Source organism: Rhinolophus sinicus, chromosome 17 (genome assembly GCF_057876585.1).
Source record: "Rhinolophus sinicus isolate RSI-liver-muscle chromosome 17, RSI-T2T, whole genome shotgun sequence".
Taxonomy (NCBI): domain Eukaryota; kingdom Metazoa; phylum Chordata; class Mammalia; order Chiroptera; family Rhinolophidae; genus Rhinolophus; species Rhinolophus sinicus.
The window spans coordinates 9,038,779-9,051,231 of record NC_142517.1 but is presented as its reverse complement, the minus strand read 5'-3'; the positions used below and the strand labels follow the sequence as shown (position 1 = coordinate 9,051,231).

General features: G+C 42.1%; 1 protein-coding gene and 1 long non-coding RNA gene across 4 annotated transcripts in view; both read right to left on the bottom strand.

Annotated features, from left to right (window-relative positions):
* The window catches only part of RCAN1 (regulator of calcineurin 1), an 88,071-nt gene that overhangs the window by 29,802 nt on the left and 45,816 nt on the right, over positions 1 to 12,453 (bottom strand). The gene's annotated exons all lie outside the window — the stretch shown is intronic.
* Positions 1 to 12,453, bottom strand: part of LOC109446640 (uncharacterized) — a 31,269-nt gene that overhangs the window by 1,704 nt on the left and 17,112 nt on the right. For 2 of the 3 annotated variants that reach the window (XR_012493963.2, XR_016019520.1), the window contains one exon: positions 927 to 1,352. The exons of the other annotated variant lie outside the window; for it this stretch is intronic. This is a non-coding gene — a long non-coding RNA (uncharacterized LOC109446640). Of the gene's footprint in view, positions 1 to 926; positions 1,353 to 12,453 lie in introns of those variants that run through there. 3 annotated transcript variants of the gene reach the window in all.

Genomic DNA, 12,453 nt, shown 5'->3' with positions numbered 1-12,453 from the left:
GACACCAGAGCTCCCTCCTCTCCACTCCGTGAGGACATAGTTTGCTGTGTCGGCAGCAAGATGCCGCCGGCCATGTTCAAATCAGGAAGACAGCTCTCACCAGCAAGTGACGGCACCGGCACCTCCATCTCAGACATCCCAGCCTCCAGAACCGAGAAATAAACGCCTGTCCCAGACTGTGGTGTTTTGTTACAGCAGCCTGAGCTGACTAAGACTCACTATCACTCAGCTTTGGAACCAGAACTTTAAACCAAAGTCCACGGGTTCTAAGAACATGTTCTTAACAATCACACTTGACTACTTTTTGAGAAGCACTGAATTCAGACATTCAATGCATTTTCATTCCAGTGCACTTTTTGCTTTCAAAGCTACACATGAAATTTGTTTTCCATGGTGAGGTATGTGTTGGCTGGTTAAGAATTTTGAAATTAACTTAGCATATCAATAATCAAAGCAGTCCTCTTAATAAAATGATGCTTCTCTGATTTCTGCAAAAGCTCTTCAATGATTTCTTAAACTGGGAAGGCTGGGTGTTTAGATTTAAAATGAGAAAGTGGAGGTTTCAAAAGGAGGAAAATGATCAAGAAGGTCAAGCCAGTACATGCTCAGGACTTAAATTCTCTTCAATATGGAAAATTTTGAAATAAGGACACAGTGGTTGTTTTTTTTTAGTTTTTTTTTTTTTTTTTTTGACACAGTGTTTTTTAAACAGCCTTATTGAGATATAATTTAAATACTGTTATGGCACTTTAAAAATATTCAACTATTCTGTGATAAAATTGATATTTGGCTTCATCATGAGAAATATTGTTTTAACTGAAAAACATTATCCATGATCATTTTAAAGCTGTTACGCAATTCTACATCGACCAGTAAATCTATCGTTTAGTGCAGAATGTGCTGGCAGAAGAATGTTAAACTCTGTCTTAGTGCCATCTGAATAAAACTTTATTTCTTCTAAGTTTATGACATAAATTCAAGCAAAGGACTATAACAGAGTATAAAGCAATTACAAAGAAATGCATGCTTTCCCTCGCTGTGCTTGTTCTGTGTGCATTTTGTGTAGGTTTGATGATTTCGCTAAATATCACTGCTAACAAACCGGCGTGTGATCGAACACCCAGTAGAGGGACTGTGAGATTTCATTTGCCGGATGCTGGGATGTGACCAAATGGCCTTGTCTGATGTCCTCCTTCATCTGCCTTCTGTCACTCAGGCTCCTTATGGCCTCCATCCTCCATGATGAAAGAAAGCTGTGTGTCTCATGCAGGCCGTTTGTGTCCAGACAGGTGCTGACATGCTGTCAACAGACCTCAAAGGTACCGGGCGCCAGTAGCCATGGTTGCGGCAGCCTGCGTTCAAAAAGGTGAAATATGCTATAGAGGCACTTTCAAGGACAACCTATGACTTTACATAATTGTTGTTTTTCTTTCTTTTTGCAAGCTTCACTTTCTACACTGGCGGTGGTTTAGGTGGTATTCTAATCTGCTTTTGAGTTTGAACATGCATCTACTAGATGACTCACTGTGGTTGCTCAGAAACCAGTATTAGTGGTTGCTGCCTAAAAGCCTCAAAAGGACAGAGTGCAGAGGTAAACTTGGAAAATTAATACTCTTTCACAGGCAGGGTGGTGCTGGTGCCCCTCCAGTCTCCATTAAAACAGGACTGCACAACACCTGCTCTGCTTCCAATACACACACAGCAAAATGGGGCTTCACTCTGCTGATGCCTTGCTCTTGGACTTCCGGATCCACTGGTGGCATCTATAGCAACAGTCCCTAACGGGTTGCCCAGGGTGCAGGAAGATGACAGAGGACGAGGAGGAGGTCGGGGCGTCCACGGCTGATGTCCTCCTGAGTGGAGGTAGCTGTGCAGTGGTTTACCGTTGTTATCAGTTCATTCATTCACTCCTTCATCCATTCACTCACTGCCTACCATGGGCTAGGCACGGACTGTGCCAGGAGCTGGGGCCCAGAAATGATCCCACCATGGTTCCTTGAGGAGCCGACGGCCCCCCAGGGAGACCTGGCCACCCATCCGACCCCAGGAGCCACTGAACACAGAATCCAGGTATAATTCTGAACCCTCCACCCCCAAGTGCCCCTGCTGGCGGTGGCAGCTGGTAGGCAGCACAATGGTGGATGGTAAAGAGGAACAAGTGGGAAAGGGGGACGCATGGTCAAGGCTCCTAAGTGGCAAGGGTCCAATCTGTTTTCTGTAGAACGTCTCGGGTGTATTTCTGAAGAAGTCTACTCAAGAGGAAAAACCTCTTCAATAGCCTAAAATACCCTTTAGAGAATTGTGTCATGCCGTTGCAATTCTTACTTCCACAATAAAATGACAGATGTGCCATCTCCCCACTAAGAGAAAGACAGGCCCATTCTTGAAAAAAAATGGAAGAACTGCAAAATAACCCGACTCGAAGAAATATTAATAGTTTTGCAATTACACAGTGGTTTCTAGAAACTCTGTTATGAGCTGAATTGTGTCCCCCTCAAAATTCACATGTTGAAGTCCTAACCCCCCACATACCTCAGAATGTGACTGGGTTTGGAGACACAGTTTAATTTCCTTTAAAGAGGAAATTAAATTTAAATGAGGCTGTTAGAGTGGGCTCTAATCCTATAGAAATGTGTCCTTATAAGAAGAGGAAACGTGGACACACAAAGGGCCGGCAGAGATGTACACACACAGAGGAAAGACCAATCGAGGTCACTGCAAAAAAATGGCCATCTATAAGCCAAGGAGAAAGGCCTTAGAAGAAATCAATCCTGCTGACACCTTCGTCTTGGACTTACAGCATCCTGAACAGTGAGAAAATGAATTCTGTTGCCTAGGCCATCCAATCTGTGGTATTTTGTTACAGCAGCCCTAGGAAACTATAATAGTACAACTTAAGAGTAGGTAACACTATAAAATGTGTTCATCTTGAACTATCACTCTTTCTAAACATCCTTATATAAGGTCTCTGCAGAAGCACACATTCCTATCTATAGTTTGCCTTAATGTTTTCAAGGAAAAGTCTCTGGAAGAAAACAATTAAGCAGGAATGTAACCACTGCTCCAGTCTACCACTCTCTATATACCCAGATACCTTCAGACACGTTTAGTGGTGTACACGGCGTTTTGCTTATAGCTGATGGGATTCAGATCCTGCCATCATCCCTCACCAAGTTGGAAGTCAGTCATTCATATTGCAAAACCACGTAACTCTCTGATGTTGATAAAGTAAGACAAGCAACTCCATGACGATGATTAAACTTGCCTTTTCAAATCCCACATTCTGGGCAATCATTTGGAATGGGGTACTTTTTTTTTTCTACACAAAGACCCAAGGACAGCAGAGGAAAGGTTTTCAAAGGCACCCATTACATTAAGGGGAACCGTCAAGGACGAGTGTGCATGCACATAGTAACTATTTTCACTCCTTCATTCCGAACACTGTTTCTTTTCAAACTGGGTGTATGAACCGTCTGCTGGCTGGCTTCTCACTGGAAAAGTCACAGCAATATACCCTTGCAGAAAATATCTGTAACTATTTCTTCCTTGGAAAAAAATAATGACAAGCCCTGAATCATATTTCCTAGGGCCTTAAAGTAATGAGATTGACTTGCTGGTTTATTTGAAAATTCCACGGTAATAAAATAACCAACTGAAGATTTAACCTATTTCCATTGGGACAAACGAGGGAAAAGAAGGTGGCAGAAAGCAGCTGTGTCACTTTGGTTTCACAGTTATTCAGCCAGTCCAAAACCCGTGTTCTGACAATTGGTGGTTCCGAAATACACCAACTGCTGAAGTGTCTAGGCTGGGATAATCCCCTGATGGACATTCTTTCTTTAAATCTTTAAAGACTTGGTAGATCGCTTAAACCTCCTTCCATAGAACTTCCAGCACTGCCGCCTTCATCACTAAAGTTGAAATCCCCTCTTGTGCTTCTGAACTTTCTGAGCCCTTTCTCTGTACGTCGGAAGGTGAAGTCAAGTGCGCTGTGTAGGAAATACCTTAGAATGGAGACCCAAGAGTAGGGCTGGTGGGTCCCAGGAGCAGACTTAGATGGCCAACAGTTCTAGAAATTGTCTTCGTACTAAGAAAGAGTCCAGTCCAAGGAGAAAGAGAAGGAATTGCCAGATCGTTAGGAGGCTGGCAGTGTTTGGGACAGACGGCCACGTGCTCAGAGGATAAAGCATGGTTCAAGGTGCCACGTGGGAAGGCCCCAGGTGCCTCGTGCCATGTGCCTATTAGGGCTCCTCCATCCTGGGCTGCGTCCCAGCCCCACTGAGGGGGTGTTAACGTGATGTAAAGAGTCTTGAGGTCATGGACACAGAGGTCTTATAAGTGTCAGTATCAGGCAGCGATATCCTTTAGGGTTTGGCTCTTGCCAACTCTGCAGACATAGTTCATTGTATAGCTCTGGCCTGGACACTCACAGGGTGGCCCTGAGCCAGCAGCACTGGCAGCACCTGTGAGCCTGTGAGACACGCAGAACCCTGGGCCCCACCTGTGATCTACCAGAGTAGAGCCTGCGTTTGAACAAGATTCCCAGGCGACTCCTATGCACACAGTCAGTCCGGTCAGGCTGCTGTAACAGAAGACCAGGGACCAGGCGGTTTATAGACAGCAGACATTTACATCTCAAGGTTCTGGAGGCTGTGAAGTCCAGGATCAAGGCGATGGCAGATTCAGTGTCTGGCGAGAGCCTACTTCCCGGTTACCAGATAGCTGTCTTCTGGCTGTGCGCTCACATGGTAGAGGGGGTAAGCGAACCCTCTGGGGTCTCTTTTATAAGGACACCAGTTCCATACATGAGGGTGCTGCTCTCATGACCCAATCCCCTCCCAAAGGACCCACCTCCTAATAGCATCCCATTGGGGGTTAGATTCCAGCATATGAATTGGGGGAGGGGGTCACAAACGCAGTCTGTGGCACACAGAAAGGTCTGAGAAGCACGGTCCAGGGTAGAGGGAGAGGAAGAGGAAGAAGGTGCCGATTATTACCATGTACTGAGAATATCAAACTGTCCTGGGTTAACTTGTGGACCAAGAATTCTCCATAGGAACCTTGCCAGATAGCCACAAATGGCCAAGAAGGCAAACCTGCTTTACAGGATTCCCCCAGAGACAATGTGTACCAGGCGGCCAAGGGCATCAGAGTCAACTGGAATTTCACTGATGTTCAATGGCAGAGTACTCCCACGCAGGCTCCATTCTTAATTGTATTATCACATTAGATCTGCTTATTGAAAATACGTCTGCATATACACACACATACATAGATTTACATATGTAACTCCTGAGCTGTAACTGAATGCTCTACGTACTTATCAAGCATCACAGGCAGGGAAGAGATGACTTGATTACTCAATTATACTTTAACTGACTTGCGTTACCAATAAAACAACAAACTTATTCCCCTCCACATGCAATGTTAGTGGTTGACTCTGTATTTTCAGTCTTTTTCTCTAGAGATGCAGTTTTACAGATGTCATAGGACTCAAACTTTTAATCCACCTCATTTGCACAAGTTTTTCCTTTCTCTTGAACAGGACGAGACTACCGGAACACGCTGCCTTGCTCTGAATTTCTGAGTACCTTTCTAAAGCACAACACACAACAGGGAGAAGCGACTCTCTGGCAGACCAGAAATGGCAGGGCTTTACAAGCAGCAAGGCCTGCGGTATGAGAAAACACATCTCAAGCAAAAGAAAGAGCAGATGCTGCCCTTTTTGTAGCATCAACTCTGTCAAGGCCAACTGCTTTTTGGACTTGACCGAGCAGACCCAATGGGCTTTCAGGTGAGAGTCCCTCTCCCAGATGGAGTGGGAGGGGGTAGAAATTCATTCGAGCTGACAATAGGGATGGCTGACCACTGAAAGGGCTGTGGCACTTTGGCTCCACAGTACTTTCTAATTTTATCTCAAAACTTATGATTGAAAAAAAAGAAAAGACTCCAGGTGTCTTCAGCATTAGGCTGCATGATTTATAGTACATAAAATCATGGAAAGTCACACCACTTCCTGACAGCACACAACTCATGTTGGCCACTGAAGACCTTCTTCTGACTAATTCATTCCATGCTTTAGTTTTCCATGGCTGACTCACAGCCATATCCTACTTTTCTCATTTCCTGAAATGATTCTGATGAAGGTTGTTCCACATAAAAAGTGGAATGATATATAAAACCCAGAAACCTAGGTGCAATTTTAAAGTCTTAACTCTAAGTCCTAAATAAACTTTTGGCCATAAATTCATAGGATGGACCAATGTTTCTGGGTTCAAATTGGCATCATAAACTCCAGTAGAGGAGCCTGTAGCACAGAGCTGGGCTCATGATTCACAACTTACTGAATTCAATTCGGAATCAGATCTACTTGTAATAAAACAAATAAGCTACCTATAAAGCAAAAATCTTTTCAGACCAAAGGGGGTCTGAAATCAAGAAGTAAAGTTAGGATGCAAAGGGTGTTAGAAACCATATAGATGCTGCTGTTCTACAAAATACTTTATTTCGGGGGCATTTCAATATTTAATCACTGTTTTTTTTATTATTACATTATTAGCAAAAGGAACACGGAGTACTTTAAACTGCTTCAATTTGCTTGTGTCTTAAAGAAGATGAATGCTTTAAAATTACTGTATTCTCTTAAAAAACCTCTTGGAAACAATGTACATTTCAGACCTTTAGATGGAGCATATGGAAAGAGAGTTAACCAGCCAACCCTTTACTTATTATTTTTCATATTCATCTTCTTTCTTTGAGACTTAGAATTAGTTGTATTTTTCTAGTTAGAATCCTGAAAAGTATGTTTCTATATAAAAATGTGAAACCATTTTGAATCACTTTCACCTAAAAATCATTACTTTATTAGAATCACTCAGTATTTCTAATACCCACTAAGAAATATTTTTGGAAACTCTTTCAAACTGAGTTATGCATTGAGTGCTGACAGGCTTCAGGTGCCAAAACCCTAATGAAATGATAACTTGAGAAGCAAGGGTCAGCAATGACAGGTAAAACCATCAGATGAAAAGCTGATGGGGAGTTTTATAAGCTGGAGCAAACTGACCACACAAGAATCCAGGGATGGACGGATGTGACACACGCAAGGAGAGATACCCAGTCGTTCTGCACCTCTCGATGGAGGCCAGTAGTCAGTAACAGGACATCTCACATAAACAAAATCAAAACAAACGAAACACTTGAATTTTGACCAATCTTCCAGACCTATGAGTTTACAATAAACAGAGGGATCAAGGGATATGCTAAAGGATGCTAACAGGATGCAACTGCTGCTTCCGGAACAAGGAACTTTCTAGCAGAGAGATGACCCAGTGTCTTCAAATACAAATGAGTATGGAAGGAGAACCCAGATATCAAGAGACAGAAGACAGAGGTGCCAACCAATGCAATGGGTATACCTTATTTGGATTCTGATTCTAAATCACTAATTATAAAATAGATGGGTGAAGTGATTGGGGAAATTTCAAAACAAAATGGCTATTTGATATTTAAAAAGTACTTTTATCTATTTATTTTTTTTAAAGGAGTATTATCTCTTAGAGAGGCATACAATTGAAATGATAGGATGCTTGGGGGTATGTTTAAAATTACCCCAAGATGTGAGGATGGGAAGTGGCCTTCTGTGTGTTGATAATTGTTGAAATTGGGTGAAGAGTATATGAGATTTATCAGACTATCCTCTCTGCTTTTGTATGTGTTTCAAAACCTCCATAATAAAGTTATTTTTAAAAAGTCAAAAGGCAAAAAATAAAATGCAGTGAAGAATTGATAAAAGATTTAAAATAAGGTCAGCATTACCCATAAGTATTCTACATATATATAAGTCATAAGATGATTTTTCATAATAAAATGTATAATTCATACAAACTGAACACACAATTTGGTTTTTAATAATTTTTCAAGAGAGCGAGGTCTCGGGTGAAAGATTTCATACTCTGACACTGAAAATATACCACAGAACTCTCTTGGACATGCTTTATTTTTGCAATCATTGCAACAGAGTCAGTAGGGAAAACATTTAGAACAATTTTCAAAATGCTAGGGAATTGGTGTAGAGAAATGCCTCAGCCCACCCACCCTTTAGGTGAAAACCAAGGATTATTGAAGGTTTTGTTTCTTACTGTGGAACCGACCTGTGTCAAGTCAATCACATGACCCGAGAGGTCAAAGGGCCATGCTGACAAGGGTGCTCTTCCTACACTGTTGCTGAAACATTTGGTTATTTTATGGTATTTTCAAGCTGCGAAGACCACACTGGAGGCCTCTGCAAAGGTAATGTCCATTCAACCAGATATGCCACCCAGACCCTCGTGCTTGTGTGGCTCATTCCAGCCGCCCATTTCAGAAACACTTGACTCATAACTCCCGCAACAATCAGATGAGGTGTGGAGGCGGGAACTTGTATGTTTTTATTTCACCTGTGAAAAGACTGACACAGATCACATGATTGCTCAAATCAGGGGCTGACTCAAGGGGAAGGCCAGGAACAAAACCCAACCCATCACTCCGAAATCCCGGCACGCATCTAATAATTAACCACCACAATGTACTTTTTTTCCAAGCCGGGGGACGATTCTAAACTGAATGACACATTAAGATGCATACGAGCAAGTGTCAGGTATTTAAATTTCCAGATACCCAGTTATTCTGCACCTTCGATGGAGGCCAGTAGTCAGTAACAGGACATCTCACATAAACAAAATCAAAACAAACATTGATTTAAAAATAATCAACAGTAAAACCACGTTCACCTTAATGTACTTAAAAGATGAGAAGGGTGGTGTCCATTTTTCACAGATGACATTAATACACGTAGCAACAAATCGTGACAATGAGGATGAAGATGCTGAGAAATAGCAGCATAAATTGGCAGCTTCCTTACAACTTACCAGGCACAGAGGCAGGTACCCTGCACACAGTCCCTCTTTTTATCCTCCAACTACTCCATGAGACAGGCACCACTTCTTTTTTATAGACGAGGAAGTGAGGCTACATGTCATGCCTAATTCCCTTGGATGTTTGACTCAGAATCAGAATCTGAAGCAAAGTGACAGGGCAATTGTACCCAGCTTAGCACAAATTCTTAAAATAGTGAAGACTGATCCATCATACCTGGTGACAAACTGTGTTGACAAGTTCAAGCTGTCAAGGAGGTGCCAGTTGTCCCATGAACTACTACTGATGGAAAAAGCATAATTCTTTCAATGCTGCAGACAATTCAGGAGACATTTGGAAGATATTATGCTGTACAGGTGTCCTGCACGAACCCTGACAAAGAAAAAGTGCTCAAGAAAGGCAAGGTCAAAAGATTTGCAAGGCCACGCGACCTTTTCCTAAGAAAGCGGGCCTCTGGCTCACGCCATTGTCAAACTTACACACCACGCCACCTCTACCTATAGCTAGACACAGTGACTGATGAACTGAAATGATCTAGAAAAGGCATTATCAAGAATTACCAAGAAAGGAAATTATCAAGAAAAAAACCCGCGTCCCTATTTAAGAAGTCAGGGTTGGACTGTCCGTTTTAGGCACTGATCCCCAAAGAGGTAAACACTACTCTTCTAATAATCAAAAGGTTATGCATCCTTCAGCTCTACAGAAAACCTGGCTGTCTGAGGAGTGTGCACAGCAGAGGTTGTAGTCTAGTTCCCCCAGAAGTCACGCATGGCACCTTAGAAAGCTTGCTGGTCCGGGAGTCAAGGTCCTGATTTCTGGCGGCAACTTAGGCGAAAACAAGTTGTGCTGCGCTGGGCACAGCATTTCATCTCGCTGGATGTCAGTCTCATCTGCTACAGAATCAGTGGTAAAGCCTCCTTCAGGGCCAATGCTCTGAACCCAGGGAACCCAAAGGGAGGATAGCAGGGACGGGAAAGATCTTAATCACATAGAGTACAATTTAGCTTATATCAGGATGCAGTGGGAAAGCAGGCAGAGAGAGAACTAAGACTCAAGCACGTTAATACTAATGGAGCACCACGGAAACGGTTCACCTGAACATTAGAAACAGGCTTCCAGTAATCATCACACTAAAAAGATCATAAGTTGCTGTCATCCTAGCTGCATGCAATTCCCATTAGAATCACTGGAAATTGTGAGAATGCAAAGACGGATAAATGTAGCCTACTTATTCCAGGAAATGTTGGAAAATTCAGAACGAGGCCAGGATTGGGGGTGGGGGTGGGGGGAAACTTGCCTGACAAATTAAGTAGTGTCAGGAAGTTTAATACAATCTGTGTTTGATTCACAGCACAGGATTCTTTCTGCAAGAACTCTCATCAAACCCTGTTTGTTCTGGAAAATGGCTGACGTGCTCGTGAATGAGCTCAGACAAGTGCAGCTTAATGTAGGCTTCCGTGATGAATCCTGCTTTGTAGGCGTTTCTATAACTTTCACAGGCAAGGGAGAGAAGATAAAGGACCCCGTTGTAAGGTGCACAAATGTCCTGCTGCTAATTGTCTGGTCAGCCGAATGCCTCAAATGCCATGCTCTGAAATAATAGCCTCTTGTTCCAGGGGATTAAGTCAGTCAAAATATCCGGAACTGGGTCCCACAGAAAGTCCTGACCTTTTTCTGAGAAAGGAGCTCAGGGTTTCCAGTTAGATTATGCAGGCTCTGACTGATCATAATTTTAAGTTACGTTCAACCCACTCTTTGCAGTTTACAATGTCTTTTTCACATGTATTAACTCATTTGAGTTTCCTGACACCCTTGAGAGGATATAGGGAAGGAATTCTTATCCTTACCTTGGCAGAAATGAGACTCCGTGAGCTCAGATTATTCGCCCAAGGTCATGTACCTCATAACTGGCAACGTGCACCTTCATCCTTTCTGACTGTTCCCCAGGAGGGCTGTACCCAAATATGCCTTCCTGTACATCCTTAATATTGTACCAAAAAGGGCGCAGTTCAGGTATATGGACATGCCCTCAGATTTCTGTGCTGAGTCCATAAACATTACCTAGAAAGGGAACATTGGTGAGCTCGTTCAGGTCTCAGCCTCTGAACTTAGAAAGGATTAAGATCATTAAAACAAAAATTTCCCCAAATTTATCTTTTATTCAGGAAGTCAGGTTCTGGGCATTTTTTGAGCATTCTAATACAAACCCCAAATCTGCCTAAATTAGTAATAGAGATTGCACGATTTATGACTCTCACAAGACCGAGTGGTCTGAAGGTGTGGCTGATCAAAGGCTCATATGGCACAGATCCGAGCAGCCCTTGAAGGTGCTGGAAGGGTCAGGAAAATTCTGTGAGAAGGCGAATTTTGAAATCCTTCTGTGAAAGTGCTCCGTGTAAGCCTGACAACCTAGACTTTTGTGAACATTTAAAAGCCTGATTTTTTTTTTAATTTTTATTTCTCCATCATTTACACTTAGAATAAACAGGTAGTAGAGAATAAGAATAAAAATCGAGGAAAAAGAACAGAAGTAGATCATAAATATCCCCATGGCCACTCATCTCAAGGTTGGTGATTTTTGTGGGGCCTCCACTTAGTGGAAAATGTCTTTAAAAGGGGATTGTTGTGCAGTTTCGAATGATGAAATCAGGGTTTTATAATGGAAATTATTTTGCAATTCTTTAATAATTTTAATGCTTAACATGATAACTTGAAACGTACCAGAAGAAAATTTGAAGTGACAACAAAAAGAAAATAATGTGTTAAAAATTGGAAATATCAACATGATTTCACAAAGACGTCAGAAGAGTGACACATCTGTTTAGGAAGCACAATGAGAGCCTGGGGGAAGTGAAATTCCCCCTGGAACTTAAGAAATAAAGAAATAAAAAAAGAGTAATGTCCAGTCAAACCACTTTGACCATCCTTAAAAACTAATGCTGTGTTGAAATTATGATCAATGTAAATACAGGACAAAAGTTTCCAATCTATGCCATTTTCTCCAGCACCAGGAAACTCTTGTTGGCAAGTGGTTACTTTAAAGCCTTTGTTTTTGGTACAAAGAAAACTAATCCCCAAGGTATACTTGTAAGCCAAGGTTGGACTATTTCTGATGTGAACTGCCAACATATCCTACTTATTTTAAATACTATTCTAATGCTCTCTGTCTGAACAAAAATACATTTGAACTGCCTCATCTTCCTCCAAGAGTCAAAACTATTGTTGCAAGTTTTACTTGGATGGTTCCAATGCCTGAAAGCAGAACACAAGAACTGGTGCTTTCTGGGAAATGTTTACTTCTTTCTGGATGACTATACAGAAAAGTTAGTTACCTGAGTAATCTGTTGATGAAAAGAGAAACTGATACACAGTGTCAATGCCAATCAAACCTGATTTTTAACTCAGAAACATTCTGTCCATATTGGCCCCAGGTGAGGGGCTCACAAAAGTCCTGCATTTTCCAGAAGCATGTAGGAGTCCCCTGAACATCCATCCTATCTTTTCCAGTTCTGGGATCTACCCAGAAAATTCCAGGTC